The sequence below is a fragment of the Scyliorhinus torazame genome, chromosome 4, assembly GCF_047496885.1.
Source record: "Scyliorhinus torazame isolate Kashiwa2021f chromosome 4, sScyTor2.1, whole genome shotgun sequence".
NCBI lineage: Eukaryota > Metazoa > Chordata > Chondrichthyes > Carcharhiniformes > Scyliorhinidae > Scyliorhinus > Scyliorhinus torazame.
In genome coordinates, this window is record NC_092710.1 from 306,378,704 (window position 1) to 306,396,668 (window position 17,965).

Sequence of the window (17,965 nt, forward strand, 5' to 3'; positions counted from 1 at the left end):
CCACAGGGCCGCCAAGGCTACATGGGAAGCAGTGGCAGCGGCCGTCGATTCAGGCAGCATCACGGGGAGGACCAATACCTATCCTATGTCATGCGAAGATAAACAACCTCCTCTGAACCTGGAGGGGAAGTGAACACCAGCCCCCTGGCACCGGTCTTGCCTGCCAGGGTGCAGGGGATGATGCCGACAATGTGTGGCACCAAGGCCAACACAGCTATGGTGGGGTCATCAGTGGACGTGTCCCAGACGCAGGTGGACATTGCCGATGTTATGCAGAGCGTGCCTCCGTCAATGAGGGACGTGTCCCTGACGCAGGTGAACATTGAGGTTCTCCACAGAATTCCCCCCCCTTCCCGAGAACGACACGTCTGAATGTCAGTGGGCAGTACAGGGTAGCACAGTGATGTCCGTGATACCGGTGAGGCTGCCGGGTCCCTCAGGCCCTCCAGAGACTGTCCGTTACACCTGATACATGTGACACCTCTGTCACGTTCTGCATACATTGGGCTGTCGCCTGCTTCCCCCATGGGCCCCTCCCTGGCCTGATGCGTAGCCAGGTCCTCCAAATGTGCAGCGGCCTCCTGCAGGTGGGCTGCCATTTCAGCCTCCGTTGAAGGGCCAATACTGCCTTCTCCGGTGTCTCGCTATCTGTGCTGCCACCAGGGCAGCTGCTGAGGGGCCAACATTACCATTCATATTGCTATATCTGTAAGGAATATGAGAAGGAGAGAGACCGACAATCAGTTAGGGTGTCCACCCCGGGACTCTCAAATACCCCAAGGCCGGCCCCTACGGGTCCCGCCTTCTCTTTAGTGCCATGTGACATCCACCGAACCATTATGCTGGAGGACCCAACCCTGCACACGCGTCCTCCCGGCCAAAGCGGGAACCCCTCGACCCAGGACCTTAAACCCCAGTTAGGCGCACTCTGGGGACTGTGCTCAGCTCCCCTCCCCTGACCCACACACTCGCCCTCTAATTGCAGGGATATCCCTGTTGATGCAGTCCAGCTCTTGGGTGTTTGATTGTTGGCTTCTGCCTTTGTTGTTGACAGCCCTGAAGCTCAGGCAAAGTGTCTGAACCTCGCAGCTGATTCGAATGCAAGGCAGAAACACTTGTCTGTGACACGACACGGCGACCTACGGGTATACACTTGAGAGCTGTGAAGTGCTCTTGCACAACTTTTTAAAAAGATTTAGAGTATCCAATTCTTTTTTTTCCAATAAAGGGGCAATTTAGCGTGGCCAATCCACCTACCCCACACAACTTTTGGGTTGTGGGGGTGTGGTATTATAGGTATTACGGTACCTGATAGGCTAAAGCACCATTAGTGGAAACTGTATGATTTCTATTGGTTAGAATGTATGAAAACTCCGCCCTGCTAGGTGGGGTATAAGCACCAGTGCCGCCCCAGCAGCCTTCATTCTGTATCTGAGCTGCTGGGGGAAACATCTAGCTTAGTAAAGCCTTCAGTTGGACTACAACCTCGCTTTAGTGGTCATTGATCGTGCATCAATTTAATAAGCTAGTTTTTTTTAAGAAGAAGGGATGGAGCTCCGAATCAAGCCGGAGTGTCTGCAACTTAGCCCCCACGTAGTGAACTCAGCGGCAATCTTTAAGCACTGGCTGGCGTGCTTTAAAGGGTATCGCGGGACAGCCGAAAACACACCCATGGGAGAGCAGAAACTGCACGTCCTGCACTCCAGGGTGAGCCCGGAGATTTACAGCCTCATCGAGGAAGCGGAAGACTTTGATGCAGCAATAGAGCTGCTAAAAGGACACTATATTCGCCCGGTAAACCAGGTCTACGCCTGGCACCTGCTTGCAACAAGGCGACAAACCCCTGGGGAATCGCTGGAGGAATTCTACCGCGCACTCCTGGTGTTGGGAAGAAGCTGCAGCTGCCCGCACGTTTCGGCGAGCGAACACACGGAACTCTTAGTCCGGGACGCTTTCGTGGCAGGTATGCTATCTTCACAAATCAGCCTGCGTCTGTTAGAAAAGGACACCCTAGGTCTCAGGGAGGAACGGGCCCTTGCAGGCTCCCTGGACATGGCCTCCAGGAACGCCCGCACTTACGTTCCCGACCTTGCGGCAGCCCCCTGGGCAGCGTGGAACCAATCCGCGGCCGCCCCCGAGACTTTCCCCGTTCCCCACAGGCCTGCGCTGCAAGGCGGCCTGGCAACCCTGAGGGGCCCTGCTGCTACTTTTGCGGGCAGGCCAAGCACCCCCGCCAACGCTGCCAGGCCCGCGCATCCACCTGCAAGGGATGCGGCAAAAAGGGCCATTTCGTGGGGGTATGCCAGGCCCGTGCGGTTGCCGCGGTCTCCGGCGGCGAATGCGGACCGCAACCACAAACTTCTCCAGGGTCCCCATGCGGCCAACGGTCGCCGCCATCTTCATATTCCAGGGCCACGTGCGGACCCTGGGCGCCGCCATCTTGTCCCGCGGACGCCACGTTGCGGGGAATGGGCGCTGCCATTTTGTGCACCCCCAGCCATGTGCTACCAATGGGAGCCGCCATCTTGGATGAACCCCCAGGACCCCAGCTCGTCTGACCACGCACTGCTCGAAGAGAACTCTCAACTACTGCGATTAGCCTCGGTGACCCTGGATCAGTCTCGGCCTCGAACACTCTCAACTGCTACGACGACCGTATTCATCAACGGGCACGAGACGTCCTGCCTAATCGACTCTGGGAGCACGGAGAGCTTCATACACCCTGACACGGTAAGGCGCTGTTCTCTCCTCATTCACCCCATGAATAAAAATCTCCCTGGCTTCCGGTTCACACTCAGTGGAGATAAAGGGGTTTTGTGTAGCAAACCTCACAGTCCAGGCAAGGGAGTTCAAAAATTTCCATCTCTACATCCTTCCCCACCTCTGCGCAGCTACACTCCTGGGTTTAGACTTCCAGTGTAACCTTCAAAGTCTGACCTTCCAATTCGGCGGCCCTATACCTACTGTCTGCGGCCTCGCGACCCTTAAGGTCGACCCGCCTTCCCTGTTTGCGAACCTCACCCCGGATTGCAAACCCGTCGCCACCAGGAGCAGACGCTACAGTGCCCAGGACCGGATCTTTATTAGGTCAGAGGTCCAAAAGCTACTGAGGGAAGGGGTCATTGAAGCCAGTAACATCCCCTGGAGAGCTCAAGTAGTGGTGGTAAAGACCGGGGAGAAGCATAGGATGGTCATCGACTACAGTCAGACCATCAACAGGTTTACGCAGCTGGACGCGTACCCTCTCCCCCGCATATCCGACCTGGTAAACAGGATCGCGCATTATAAGGTCTTCTCCACGGTGGATCTCAAGTCCACCTACCACCAGCTCCCCATCCGTACTAGTGACCGCAAATACACTGCCTTCGAGGCAGATTGGTGGCTCTATCACTTCTTAAGGGTTCCCTTTGGTGTCACCAACGGGGTCTCGGTCTTCCAGCGCGAGATGGACCGAATGGTTGACCGGTACGGTTTACGGGCCACATTCCCGTATCTCAATAATGTCACCATCTACGGCCATGACCAGCAGGACCACGACACCAACCTCTGAACATTTCTCCAGACCACTAAAATCCTTAACCTTACATACAACAAGGATAAATGCGTGTTTAGCACCGACCGCCTAGCCATCCTTGGCTACGTAGTGCGAAATGGAGTTATAGGCCCCGACCCTGAAAGCCCCCTTATGGAGTTCCCCCTCCCTCACTGCTCCAAAGCCCTGAAACGTTGCCTAGGGTTTTTCAGCTACTATGCCCAGTGGGTCCCCAACTATGCAGACAAGGCCCGTCCCCTGATCCTATCAACAGCTTTTCCCCGGCCGATAGAGGCCCGCCAGGCCTTCAGCCGCATCAAAGCAGACATTGCAAAGGCCACGATGCACGCCATGGACTTCAAAGGCCCCCTCCCCTCCAACAACCGCAACACGTACTTCCTGAACGTGATTGACGAGTACTCCTGGTTCCCATTCGCCATCCCCTGCCCCGACATGACCGCAACCACCGTCATCAAGGCCCTCCATAGCATCTTTGCACTGTTCGGGTTCCCCGCTTACATACATAGTGATAGGGGGTCCTCCTTTATGAGCGACGAACTGTGCCAATTCCTGCTCAACAAGGGCATCGCCTCGAGCAGGATGACCAGTTACAACCCGCGGGGTAACGGACAGGTAGAGAGGGAGAACGGAACGGTCTGGAAGACCGTCCAACTGGCCCTACGGTCCAGGAATCTCCCAGTCTCCCGCTGGCAGGAAGTCCTCCTGGATGCCCTCCACTCCATCCGGTCACTGCTTTGTACGACCACCAATCAGACACCTCACGAACGTCTCCTTGTCTTCCCTAGGAAGTCCTCCTCTGGGACCTCGCTCCCGACCTGGCTGGCAGCACCCGGACCCATCCTGCCCCGAAAACATGTGCGGGCGCACAAGTCGGACCCATTGGTCGAGAGGGTCCATCTGCTCCATGCTAACCCCCAGTACGCCTATGTGGCGTACCCCGACAGCCGACAAGATACAGTCTCCCTACGGGACCTGGCGCACGCCGGAGCTCCACGCACACCCCAGCCACCAGTCCCACCCTCCCCTCCACCGCAGCACCTTACAGGAGGATCGATCCTTCCGCCGCCCCCCTCTAGGCCCCCCCACCCACCGACGCCCCCCGCAGGCGCTCCCTTACCAGGTCAACCGTTTTATCCACCAGCGCTGTCTAGGGGTGCCGAAGCTGCCATGGAGATCGAAGCCACGCTCCCGCAGTCACAGACGCCCGAGCCTCCACCGGAGTCACCACCGAAGCTCCGACGATCACAGAGGATGACCAGGGCCCCCAATCGACTGATTGCTTCATTTTAATTGTAAACTGTAAATATAAACCATCAATTGTACATAGCTATCAGAATTGTAAATAGTTACTAGAAACTGTACGGAGGTATTACGGTACCTCCATAACTAATTCTACCACGTTGCCATGTTATGTAGTTTCAGGCCACCACCCCTGCCGGACTCTTTTTTTAACAGGGGGTGAATGTGGTATTATAGGTATTACAGTACCTGATAGGCTAAAACACCATTGGTGGAAACATTATGCTTTCTATTGGTTAGAATGTATGATAGCTCCGTCCTGCTAGGCGGGGTATAAGAACCAGTGCCGCCCCAGCAGCCTTCATTCTGTACCTGAGCTGCTGGGGGAAACATCTAGTTTATTAAAGACTTCAGTTGGACTACAACCTCGCTTTAGTGGTCATTGATCGTGCATCAGGGGGTGAGACCAATGCAGACACAGGGGGAATGTGCAAACTCTACACGGACAGTGACCCAGGGCCGGGATTCGAATTGGGTCCTCAGCGCTGAAAGCAGCAGTACTAACCACTGCACCAACATGACGCCCTTGCTCTAGCATAACTAACCATGCCAATTCCTATTAGCAATAGTCTTCAGCTGTGCAGCTAGAGGCTGCTCACAGTCAAAGGGAGTTAACGTGACCGTCAGCATATAACCAGGCACAGGGCTCTGTCCAGTAAGTGTTCTATAGGTCAGGCAGGCAGTGGCTGCAGTTGCCCCCGATATGGGTATGGAGAATTGGGGGGATGGCCTTTATGATCTGGGGTTCCAACCCCCCCTCCCGGCCAGACCAAACCCCCCTGGAGCCCACCCACACTCCCCATTGCCCCTGGGTTGCAGGAAGATGGCTACTCACCTCCTCCGTTCCCCTCAGCAGCTGGTTCCTGTTTGTAAATAGGAGTGTTAAACGGTGACCGTTCTCCGGGGAGCCGGTTCGATCACAGGAGGTTGTTAGATCAGGCTTCCACCTCGCTAATGAAATGGAAATTGCCCGTCATTGGCCTCAATTGACTTCGCGCCACGTCTAGGTGGAATCCGGATCCCGCCAATGGGAGTGGGCTGGATAGATTGCGGCCGATCCTTGACCGGCGGCTTTCCCGCTTTTGGCTTCTCCCCGATTTAACCGCGAGCTTGGATCTGCGCTGGGCGCAACACGACCGTTTAGTCACGCCCATGATCTGACTATTTTGTTCTGGTGAGCCTTAATGTGGTGTTTACAGTGATCATTGAGACCGCAATCTAACCTGTACTAATCATCAGCTACCTGGGCCCACCGCTCTGCAATTCCCGCCCTTCTCCAGCTTTTCCTTTAAAATGCTCCTGAAGCCATACCTCTTTGAATATGTCTTCGGGCACTCTAGTCCTTGTGCCAGATTGTGTTTGGTGTTGCTAATTTGAAATGCTTTTGTTCAACTTATGACTATTTTAATGAAGGTTGCTATATCAATACAAGTTGTTGTTACGTGAGCAAATGTTTCAGCCAGATTGCACGCAGCAGGTTGAAGAAGGAGGCAGACCACCACCTTCCCGAGGGAAATTGGGGATGGGCAATGAATGCTGGCCTAGCCAGCGACGCCCACGCCCCGTGAATGAATAAAGACAAAGCAAGGCACCAAAGTAGCAAATCAGACAAACAACCGATTATTCTGCGGGGCATTGTGCTGGAGACCTATTTTGTTTCTGTGAATGGTGGTGTGGGATTTTTCTGCATTCTACTGAAGGGCAGTACCTCTGCCAATTCCCTCCGTGCTGCACTAGTCTGTGAGCGGCATGGGGGCACAGTGGTTAGCACTGCTACCTCACAGTGTCAGGGGCCTGGGTTCAATTCCGGCCTGGGGTGACTATGTGGAGTTTGCACTTTCTCCCCGTGACTGTGCAGGTTTCCTCCGGGTGCTCCGGTTTCCTCCCTCAGTCAAAAGATATACAGGTTAGGTGAATTAGCCATGCTAAGTTGCCCCTTAGTGTCCAATAAAGATGTGTAGGTTAGGTGAAGGGGTTATTGGATTAGCGTGGGGGAGTGAGTTTGGGTGGAGTCCACTTTCAGAAGGTCGGTGCAGACTCAATAGACCAAAAAGCCTCCTTCTGCACTGCAGGGTCTCTATGATAATAATATAATAATCGCTTATTGTCACAAGTAGGCTTCAATGAAGTTACTGTGAAAAGTCCCTAGTCGGCACATTCCGGCACCTGTTCGGGGAGGCCGGTACGGGAATTGAACCTGCGCTGCTGGCCTTGTTCTGCATGACAAGCTAGCTGTTTAGGTCACTGTGCTAAACCAGCCCCAAAAGCCTACTGCGCCTGGTATTCCCAGGCGGTCTCCCATCCAAGTACTAACCAGGCCTGAGTCTGATTAGCTTCCGAGATCAGACGAGATTGGGCATTTTCAGACTAGTATGGCAGTAGGTGCATGTGTTCTCTGACTTTATGGGAGACCATGCCACAATGGCTGGCCCTGCTAGGAGCAAAGAGCTCCTGAAGGCATCGCTCAAGGGTCGTGGGAGCGTAAAGCCTCTCCACCTCATCAAGGTTTCAATCCCTGGAGGGGACTATCAACTTGTCCAACAAGCTGCTTCTTCCTTTGAGTCTCTTAATGAAGAGGCAAAGCAGTGGCAGAGAAGGAAATAAAAGGTGACAGTGGGGTAGTGGACTAATAATCCAGAGGCCCAGGGTAATGCTCTGGGTACCCGGGTTCGAATTTGAATTAAAAAAGGAAGCATACATAAGATCTAGGCGACTTAAATCTGATGAAGCTTTGGAGGAATATCGAGAAAGTAGGACAAATCTCAAACGTGCAATAAAGAGGGCTAAAAGGGGTCATGAAATATCTTTGGCTAACAGGGTTAAGGAAAATCCCAAAGCCTTTTATTCGTATATAAGGAGCAAGAGGATAACTAGAGAAAGGATTGGCCCACTCAAAGACAAAAGAGGGAATTTATGTGTGGAGTCGAGAGTAAATGGGTGAGATTCTTAATGAGTACTTTGCATCGGTATTCACCAAGGAGAACGACATGAAGGATGTTGAGGTTAGGGATGGATGTTTAAGTACTCTAGGTCAAGTCGGCATAAGGAAGGGGGAAGTTTGGGGTATTCTAAAAGGCAATAAGGTGGACAAGTCCCCAGGTCTGGATGGGATCTATCCCAGGTTACTGAGGGAAGCGAGGGAAGAAATAGCTGGGGCCTTTACAGATATCTTTGCAGCACCCTGGAGCACGGGTGAGGTCCCGGAGGACTGGAGGATTGCTAATGTTATCCCTTTGTTTAAGAAGGGTAGCAGGGATAATCCAGGGAATTATAGACCTGTGAGCTTGACGTTAGTGGTAGGCAAACTGTTGGAGAAGATGCTGAGGGATAGGATCTATTCACATTTGGAAGAAAATAGACTTATCAGTGATAGGCAGCATGGTTTTGTGCAGGGAAGGTCATGTCTTACAAACCTAATAGAATTCTTTGAGGGAAGGGCTGTAGATGTCATACACATGGACTTCAGAAAGGCATTTAATAAAGTTTCCCATGGCAGGTGATGGAAAAAGTGAAGTCGTATAGGGTTCAGGGTGTACTAGCTAGATGGATAAAGAACTGGCTGGGCAATAGGAGACAGAGAGTAGTGGTGGAAGGGAGTGTCTCAAAATGGAGAAAGGTGACTAGTGGTGTTCCACAGGGATCCGTGCTCGGACCACTGTTGTTTGTGATATACATAAATGATCTGGGCGAAGGTATAGGTGGTCTGATTAGCAAGTTTGCAGATGATACTAAGATTGGTGGAGTTGCATAGCGAGGAGGACTGTCAGAGAATACAGCAAAATATAAATAGTTTGGAGAGTTGGGCAGAGAAATGGCAGATGGAGTTCAATCCAAGCAAATGTGAGGTGATGCATTTTGGAAGATCTAATTCAAGAGCGGACTGTACGGTCAATGGAATGGTCAATTTACCTGGGGAAAATTGATGTACAGAGAGATCTGGGAGTTCAGGCCCATTGTACCCTGAAGGTGGCAACGCAGGTCGATAGAGTGGTCAAGAAGGCATACAGCATGCTTGCCTTCATCGGACGGGGTATTGAGTACAAGAGTCGGCAGGTCATGTTACAGTTGTATAGGACTTTGGTTAGGCCACATTTGGAATACTGCATGCAGTTCTGGTCACCACATTACCAGAAGGATGTGGATGCTTTAGAGAGGGTGCAGAGGAGGTTCACCAGGATGTTGCCTGGTATGGAGGGTGCTAGCTATGAAGAAAGGTTGAGTAGATTAGGATTGTCTTCGTTGGAAAGATGGAGGTTGAGGAGGGACCTGATTGAGGTTATGAGAGGTATGGAGGGGGAAAGTTTAAGGGAGATGTGCGTGAAAGGTTTTTTACGCAGACGATGGTGGGTGCTTGGAACGCTTTGCCAGCGGAGGTGGTAGAGGCGGGCACAATAGCATCATTTAAGATGCATCTAGACAGATATATGAACGGGCGGGTTTCAGAGGGAAGTAGATCCTTGGAAAATAGGTGACAGGTTTGGATAAAGGATCTGGATCGGCGCAGGCTGGGAGGGCCGAAGGGCCTGTTCCTGTGCTATAATTTTCTTTGTTCTTTGTATGAAGCTCTCAGGGAAATTATACTTTTGGAGGAGTTTAAAATTTCAATTCCTGATGTAGTGAGAATTCATGTGGAAGAACAGAGGGTTAAAACTGTGAGATTAGCAGCAGAAATGGCAGATGATTATGAATTAGTTCATAAATCAAAGCTTGGTTTCCGACATCAGTTTCAGCCGGTGAGGGATAGAAACTGGGGGCATGAGAAATACTCAAGTGGTAAAGGTAACGGTGATCTGATGGGAGATAATAAGGAGAGTGTACCTCAGAATACAAAATAAATCCAGGAGGGTGGAAAAGAGATGAAAAGTTTCAAATGTTTTCACTGTAATAAACTAGGCCATGTAAAGTCACAGTGTTGGTGGTTGAAGAAAAGCACTGGGAAGGCTGATGTGGTAAAACAGGATAAGACAGTGGGATTTGTTAGAGTGGGAAAGGAAAGCCCAAGGGAAGCGAAGGAGGTGCAAACGATTCTACAGCCTGTTCAAGAAGTAATTGTTAAGAAGGTGCCAGATGTATTTCAAGAATTTACTTGTGTGGGTAAAGTTTACTCATGTGTATCAGGAGGAGCAGGTAAAGAAGTCACAATTTTAAGAGATACGGGAGCTAGTCAATCCGGAGGAGCCCCAACGGAAATCTTTTGATTGAATCCCGTGTGGGAAGGTGAAGTAAGGTCCCCCCTTACGTCGTATGGCGGGGAGCGGGGGGGGGGGGGGGGGGGTAGCCCCCCAATCCGGCTGATTACGTGGAATGTGAGAGGCCTAAATGGGCCGGTTAAGAGGGCCCGAGTGTTCGCGCACTTAAAGGGACTGAAGGCAGACGTGGTCATGCATCAGGAGACACATCTGAAGGTGGCAGATCAGGTCAGGTTAAGAAAGGGATGGGTAGGACAGGTGTTCCATTCGGGGCTGGATGCGAAGAATAGAGGGGTGGCAATACTGGTGGGGAAGCGGGTGTCGTTTGAGGCCAAGAACATAGTAGCGGACAATGGAGGCCGATACGTGATGATGAGCGGTAGGTTGCAGGGGACGGGGGGTAGTATTGGTAAATGTATACGCCCCGAACTGGGACGATGCTGGATTCATGAAACGGATGTTGGGGCGTATTCCGGACTTGGAGGTAGGGAGCTTGATCATGGGGGGGGGATTTCAACACAGTGTTGGACCCAGCATTAGATCGTTCCAGACCTAGGATGGGGAAGAGGCCGGCTGCGGCCAAGGTGCCCAGGGGGCTTATGGATCAGATGGGGGGAGTAGATCCGTGGAGATTTGCCAGGCCCCTGGCCAGGGAATTTTCTTTTTTCTCCCACGTACATAAGGCCTACTCCCGGATAGATTTTTTTGTTCTGGGCAGGGCATTGATCCCGAAAGTGGAGGGAACAGAGTATTCGGCCATAGCCATTTCAGACCACGCCCCGCATTGGGTGGAGCTAGAGCTGGGGGAGGAGCGGGACCAACGCCCGTTGTGGAGGTTGGATGTGGGACTGCTGGCAGACGAGGAAGTGTGCGGGTTGTATCGAAAGGTATCTGGAGGCCAACGACAACGGGGAGGTGCAGGTGGGAGTAGTATGGGAGGTGCTGAAGGCGGTGGTCAGGGGAGAGTTAATCTCCATCAGGGCTCATAGGGAGAAGAGAGGGGGCAGGGAAAGGGAGAGGTTAGTGGGGGAGATTTTAAGGGTGGACAGGAGATATGCAGAGGCTCCTGATGAGGGACTACTCAGGGAGCGGCGAAGTCTCCAGACGGAGTTCGACCTGTTGACCACGGGGAAGGCAGAGGCACAGTGGAGGAAGGCACAGGGGGCGATATATGAATATGGGGAGAAGGAGAGTCGGATGCTGGCACATCACCTCCATAAGAGGATGGCAGCGAGGGAAATAGGTGGAGTCAAGGATAGCAGGGGAACTACGGTGCGGAGTGCGGTGAAAGTGAATGAAGCATTCAAGGCCTTTTACGAGGAGCTGTATAGGTCCCAGCCCCCAGGGGGAAAAGAGGGGATGTGACGATTCTTGGACCAACTGAGGTTCCCGAGGGTGGAGGAGCGGGAGGTGGCTGGTCTGGGGGCGCCAATTGGGGTGGAGGAGCTGGTTAAAGGACTGGGGAGCATGCAGGCAGGGAAGGCCCCGGGGCCGGATGTGTTCCCGGTGGAGTTCTATAGGAAGTATGTAGACCTGTTAGCCCCGTTGCTGGTAAGGACCTTCAATGAAGCAAGGGAGGGGGGGACCCTGCCCCCAACAATGTCGGAGGCGACGATCTCTTTGATCCTGAAGCGGAATAAGGACCCACTGCAATGCGGGTCGTATAGACCGATCTCACTCCTCAACGTAGATGCTAAGTTGCTGGCAAAAATGTTGGCTACGAGGATTGAGGACTATGTCCCGGGGGTGATTCACGAGGACCAGACAGGTTTCGTAAAGGGTAGGCAGCTAAATACCAATGAGCGAAGGCTCCTAAATGTGATAATGATGCCATCGGTGGAGGGAGAGGCGGTGATAGTGGCAGCTATGGACGCGGAGAAGGCCTTTGACCGAGTGGAGTGGGAGTATCTCTGGGAAGTGTTGCGGAGATTTGGGTTTGGGGAGGGGTTTATCAGCTGGGTTAAACTCCTATATAGAGCCCCGGTGGCGAGTATGGTTACGAATCGGCGGAGATCGGACTATTTTCGGCTGTATCGAGGGACGAGGCAGGGGTGCCCCCTGTCCCCCTTGTTTGCACTAGCAATTGAACCAGTGGAGGGGATGGTAGAGGTCATGCAGATCCTAAGGGAGTTTGGGGACTTCTAGGGCTATAAGCTCAATGTAGGCAAGGGCGAGCTCTTTGTGATGCATCCGGGGGATCAGGGAAGAGGGATAGATGACCTGCCGCTGAGGAGGGCGGATAGGAGCTTTTGGTACTTGGGGATCCAGGTCACTAGGAGCTGGGGGGGGCCCTGCACAAACTTAATTTGACGCGGCTGGTGGAGCAGATGGAGGAGGACTATAAACGGTGGGACATGTTGCCACTCTCGCTAGCGGGCAGGGTACAGTCGATTAAAATGGTGGTCCTTCTGAGGTTTCATTTTGTATCTCAATGCCTTCCAATTGTGATCACCAAGGCCTTTTTTAAGAGGGTAGGCAGCAGCATTATGGGCTTTGTGTGGGACAGTAAGACCCCGAGGGTAAGGAGGAGGTTCTTGGAGTGAAGTAGGGATAGAGCAGGACTGGCGTTGCCGAATCTGGGTGGCTACTATTGGGCAGCCAACGTGGCGATGATCCGTAAGTGGGTGATGGAGGGAGAGGGGGCGGCATGGAAGAGGTTGGAGATGGCAAAGGAACGAGCCTGGGGGCGCTGGTGACGGCACCGCTGCCGCTCTCGCCGACAAGGTACACCACGAGCCTGGTGGTGGCAGCAACGCTAAAGATCTGGGGGCAGTGGAGACGGCACAGGGGTGCGATGGGAGCCTCGGTGTGGTCCCCGATCAGAGACAACCATCGGTTTGTACCGGGAAGGATGGACGGGGGGTTTCAGAGCTGGCATAGGGCAGGGATTAAAAGAATGGGGGACCTGTTCATTGATGGGACATTTGCGAGCTTAGGGGCGCTGGAGGAGAAGTTTGGGCTACCCCCGGGAAACGCTTTCAGGTACATGCAAGTAAGGGCATTTGTGAGGCGGCAGGTGAGGGAATTCCCGCTGCTCCCGGCACAGGGGATTCAAGACAGGGTGATTTCGGGCATATGGGTCGGAGAGGGCAAGGTGTCGGCGATATACCAGGAGATGAAAGAAGAGGGGGAGGCTTTGGTAGAGAAGCTGAAGGGTAAATGGGAAAGGAGCTGGACGAGGAGATTGAGGAGGGGCTGTGGGCTGATGCCCTAAGTAGGGTTAATTCCTCTTCCTCGTGTGCCAGGCTTAGCCTGATACAGTTTAAGGTAGTTCACAGAGCGCACATGACGGGGGAGAGGCTGAGTAGGTTCTTTGGGTTGGAGGACAGATGTGGGAGGTGCTCAGGAAGTCCGGCGAACCATGTCCATATGTTTTGGTCATGCCCGGCACTGGAGGGGTTCTGGAGGGGAGTTGCGAGAACAGTATCAAAGGTGGTGAAAGTCCGGGTCAAGCCAAGCTGGGGGCTAGCACTATTTGGAGTAGCGGACGAGCCGGGAGTGCAGGAGGCGAAAGAGGCTGGTATTCTGGCCTTTACGTCCCTAGTAGCCCAGCGGAGGATCTTGCTAATGTGGAAGGAGGCGAAGCCCCCCAGCATGGAGGCCTGGATAAATGACATGGCAGGGTTTATCAAGTTGGAGAGGATAAAGTTTGCCTTGAGAGGGTCTGCGCAGGGGTTCTACAGGCGGTGGCAACCGTTCCTAGACTATCTCACGGAGCGTTAGATTGGACAGCAGCAGCAGCAACCCGGGGGGGGAGGAGGGGGTGGGGAAGGGAGGATATCTTTCTTGGGGGGAGGGGGAAGATTTTTTTTTCTGGGGGGCATTTGAGCAAGAAAATACACGAATGATCCGGAAAACTGAAATGTACGGGAGGAATCCAATGTACAAAGTTCTGTATCATATTGACTTGCCATGTTCATGTCTTGCTATGCGAGCTTTCTTTCTTTTGTGTTTTGGGGGTGGGGGGGGTTTGTTTGTAAGGTTGAAAATTTTGTAAAAAAATTCTTAATAAATATATTTTTTAAAAAAAGAGATGAGGAGTTATGTATGATGTGGAGATGCCGGCGTTGGACTGGGGTGAGCACAGTACGAAGTCTTACAACACCAGGTTAAAGTCCAACAGGTTTGTTTCGATGTCACTAGCTTTCGGAGAGCTGCTCCTTCCTCAGGTGAATGAAGAGGTCTGTTCCAGAAACACATATATAGACAAATTCAAAGATGCCAAACGATGCTTGGAATGCGAGCATTAGCAGGTGATTAAATCTTTACAGATCCAGAGATGGGGTAACCCCAGGTTAAAGAGGTGTGAATTGTCTCAAGCCAGGACAGTTGGTAGGATTTTGCAGGCCAGATGGTGGGGGATGAATGTAATGCGACATGAATCCCAGGTCCCGGTTGAGGCCGCACTCATGTGTGCGGAACTTGGCTATAAGTTTCTGCTCGGCGATTCTGCGTTGTCGCGGGTCCTGAAGACCGCCTTGGAGAACGCTTACCCGGAGATCAGAGACTGAATGCCCCTGACTGCTGAAGTGTTCCCCGACTGGAAGGGAACATTCCTGCCTGGTGATTGTTGCGCGATGTCCGTTCATTCGTTGTCGCAGCGTCTGCATGGTCTCGCCAATGTACCACGCTTCGGGACATCCTTTCCTGCAGCGTATGAGGTAGACAACGTTGGCCGAGTCGCACGAGTATGTACCGCGTACCTGGTGGGTGGTGTTCTCACGTGTAATAGTGGTATCCATGTCGATGATCTGGCACGTCTTGCAGAGATTGCCATGGCAGGGTTGTGTGGTGTCGTGGTCACTGTTCTGAAGACTGGGTAGTTTGCTGCAAACAATGGTTCGTTTGAGGTTGCGCGGTTGTTTGAAGGCAAGTAGTGGGGGTGTGGGGATGACCTTGGCAAGATGTTCATCGTCATCAATGACGTGTTGAAGGCTGTGAAGAAGATGACGTAGTTTCTCCGCTCCGGGGAAGTACTGGAAGTACTGAAGTTATGTAGTTTGGGAAGAATGTTGCCAGAAAAGGTGGTAATATGTGGAATTCAGGGTGAGAGGAGTAGTGTTCAATTATATGAGGGAACGTTGGAAAGTCCAGTGAAGAGTGGTGAAATGGTAGTAGGAGTAATAGAGAAACTATCTTGTCCAGGAATACAGTTTATCTGGATCACAGGTGGGCGTGATGCCTACTATGGTTGATAAGCCAGTGGAAAATCAGACAACTGAAATGTTGAAGGACGAATATCCTGGGATCTTTCCAGATTGTGTAGTAAGAAGGTCGCAAAGTCACAGGTTAAGACAAGAGGAAAAATCAAAGAGTGAAGATGAAGTTGAAGTGAAATTATCAGAAACGATTTTGGATCAGCTGGTTGAAAAAGAACAAGAACAGGTGGAGGATGAGGCGGATATTTTTAGTTTAGGAAAATTGGCGGCGATACAACAAAAAGATATAGAAATAAAACGGATGTATCAGAAAGCATATACAGAAGAGGAATCTGAGTGTATACCAGAGTGTTATTACCGTAATGTCTTGATGGGGAAATGGAGACCTTTACATATGCAGGCGGATGAAAAGTGGGCAGAAGTTCATCAAGTAGTATTGCCGGTAGGGTATAGAAAGGAGGTGTTGCGAGTTGCACATGAGGTACCAGTGGGAGGTCATTTGGGAATAAGGAAAACTCAAGCTAAAATCCAGAAACATTGTTATTGGCCTGGACTACATAAAGATGTAGTTAAATTTTGTCAATCATGTCACAAATGTCAAGTGATAGGGAAACCTCAAACAGCGATAAAACCAACGCCCTTAATATCCATTCCAGCATTTGAGGAACCTTTTACAGGGGGCCTAATTGATTGCGTAGGACCGCTTCCTAAAACAAAAAGTGGGAATCAATATCTTTTGACGATAATGGATGAGTCTACTAGGTTTCCAGAGGCCATTCCAGTACGTAATATTACAGCTAAAAAGATTGTGGAGGAGTTACTTAAATTCTTTACTAGATATGGACTACCCACAGAAATACAATTGGATCAAGGATCGAATTTTACCTCCAGGTTATTCAAAGAAGTTATGGATAGCTTCGGAATAAAACAATTTAAATCACCTGCGTACCATCCAGAATTGCAGGGAGCATTAGAAAGGTGGCATTAGATATTAAAGATAATTATTGAGGGCCTATGTCAAGATTATCCAGAGGATTGGGATAAAGGAATTCCATTCGTACTGTTTGTAATTAGGGATGCACCTAATGAGTCAACCAAATTTAGTCCTTTTGAACTAATTTTTGGTCATGAGCTAAGAGGACCACTTAAATTATTGAGGAAAAATTGGTGATTGAGAAATTGGAAATTACATTATTGGATTACGTGTCAAATTTTATGGAACGATTAAATAGAGTAGGTGAATTGGCGAGACAACATTTAAAAGTTGCGCAAAATGTGACGAAACGGGTAGCGGACAAGAAATCCAAAGTTCGTAGTTTTGCCAGTGGAGATAAAGTTTTAGTGTTGTTACCAGTGGTAGGTGAACCTTTAAAAGCTAGGTTTTGTGGACAATATCCGATTGAAAGGAAATTAAGTGAGGTGAATTATGTGGTTAAAAACACCAGACAGAAGGAAAACTCACCAAGTGTGTCATATGAATATGCTTAAAAGGTACTTTGAAAGGGAAGGAGAGAAAAAGGAGGAGGTTTTAATGATTCTAACTCAAAGTGACGCACCAAATCTAGATGACTGTGAATTTGACATATCTCAGATTAAATTGGAAAACGAGCATGTTCTTAAAAATTGGGATAAATTGCTGAGTTACCTTCCACAGGAAAATCGGACTGACCTGAAAGAGTTATTGATATCACATGGGCACATTTGTAGAGATAAATTGGGAAGTGCAAAAATGGCTATACATGTTGTAGATGTGGGAAATGCTGTTCCAATCAAACAACATCCATATAGACTTAACCCTTTAAAATTGGCACAGGTTAACAAAAAGATTGAGAGTATACTTAAAAATGGCATAATTGAAGTGGGTTGCAGCCAATGGAGCTCACCCATAGTGATGGTACCAAAACCAGATGGTACCCAACGGTTGTGTGTGGACTATAGAAAGGTTAATGGAGTTACAAGAACGGACTCTTATCCGATCCCACGTTTGGAGGATTGCATTGAGAAAGTGGGACAATCCGCTTTTATTTCCAAACTGGATTTACTTGAAGGTTACTGGCAGGTACCTTTATCCAAAAGGGCGAAGGAGAGTTCAGCTTTTGTGACTCCAGATGGTATATACCAATTCAAAGTTATGCCATTTGGCATGAAAAACGCCCCAGCCACATTTCAACAGTTAACAAACAAAGTTGTTTCAGGATTACCCAATTGTGCAGTATACATCGACGATCTGGTCATTTTCAGCCAGACATGGACAGAACATTTGAAACATCTGATGGAGTTATTCGATCGACTTCAGGAGGCGGGTTTGGTGATAAACCTAGCCAAAAGTGAATTTGGAAAAGCCCAAGTCACTTTCCTTGGCCACACAACGGACAGGGTCGAATGGTCACACGGGATGTGAAACCAACAGTTATTGAGGAGTTTCCGATACCCTCGACACGAAGGGAAATAATGCGATTTCTTGGCATGAGTGGATTTGATCGAACATTTGTGCAAACGTTTTGTAGCGTGGTTGCTCCACTGATGGACTTACTGAAGAAACGTCGAAAATTTCAGTGGACAGCGGACTTTCAACAGGCATTTGACTGCCTGAAAGCTGTGATTACCAATGCTCCTGTGTTGGAGAATTACAAGGGACTCTGTGATCGGATTGAACTAAAGTATCTGACTTTAAAGAGAAATGCCGGGGCTTAGAGAAATGGACGGATCGTGCAAGGACCTTCTTGTTCAAAGAGACTGTCAATCGAGAAGGATTCCAGTTGGAG

The 17,965-nt window shown here is 50.6% G+C and overlaps 1 protein-coding gene and 1 non-coding gene across 2 annotated transcripts in view; one reads left to right on the plus strand and one right to left on the minus strand.

The window, feature by feature from the left end:
- Positions 1-17,965, plus strand: part of LOC140411050 (monocarboxylate transporter 10-like) — a 268,489-nt gene that overhangs the window by 109,284 nt on the left and 141,240 nt on the right. The gene's annotated exons all lie outside the window — the stretch shown is intronic.
- LOC140415457 (5S ribosomal RNA) lies at positions 7,118-7,236 on the minus strand. The gene has a single exon (XR_011944560.1). It is a non-coding gene; the product is annotated as a 5S ribosomal RNA (ribosomal RNA).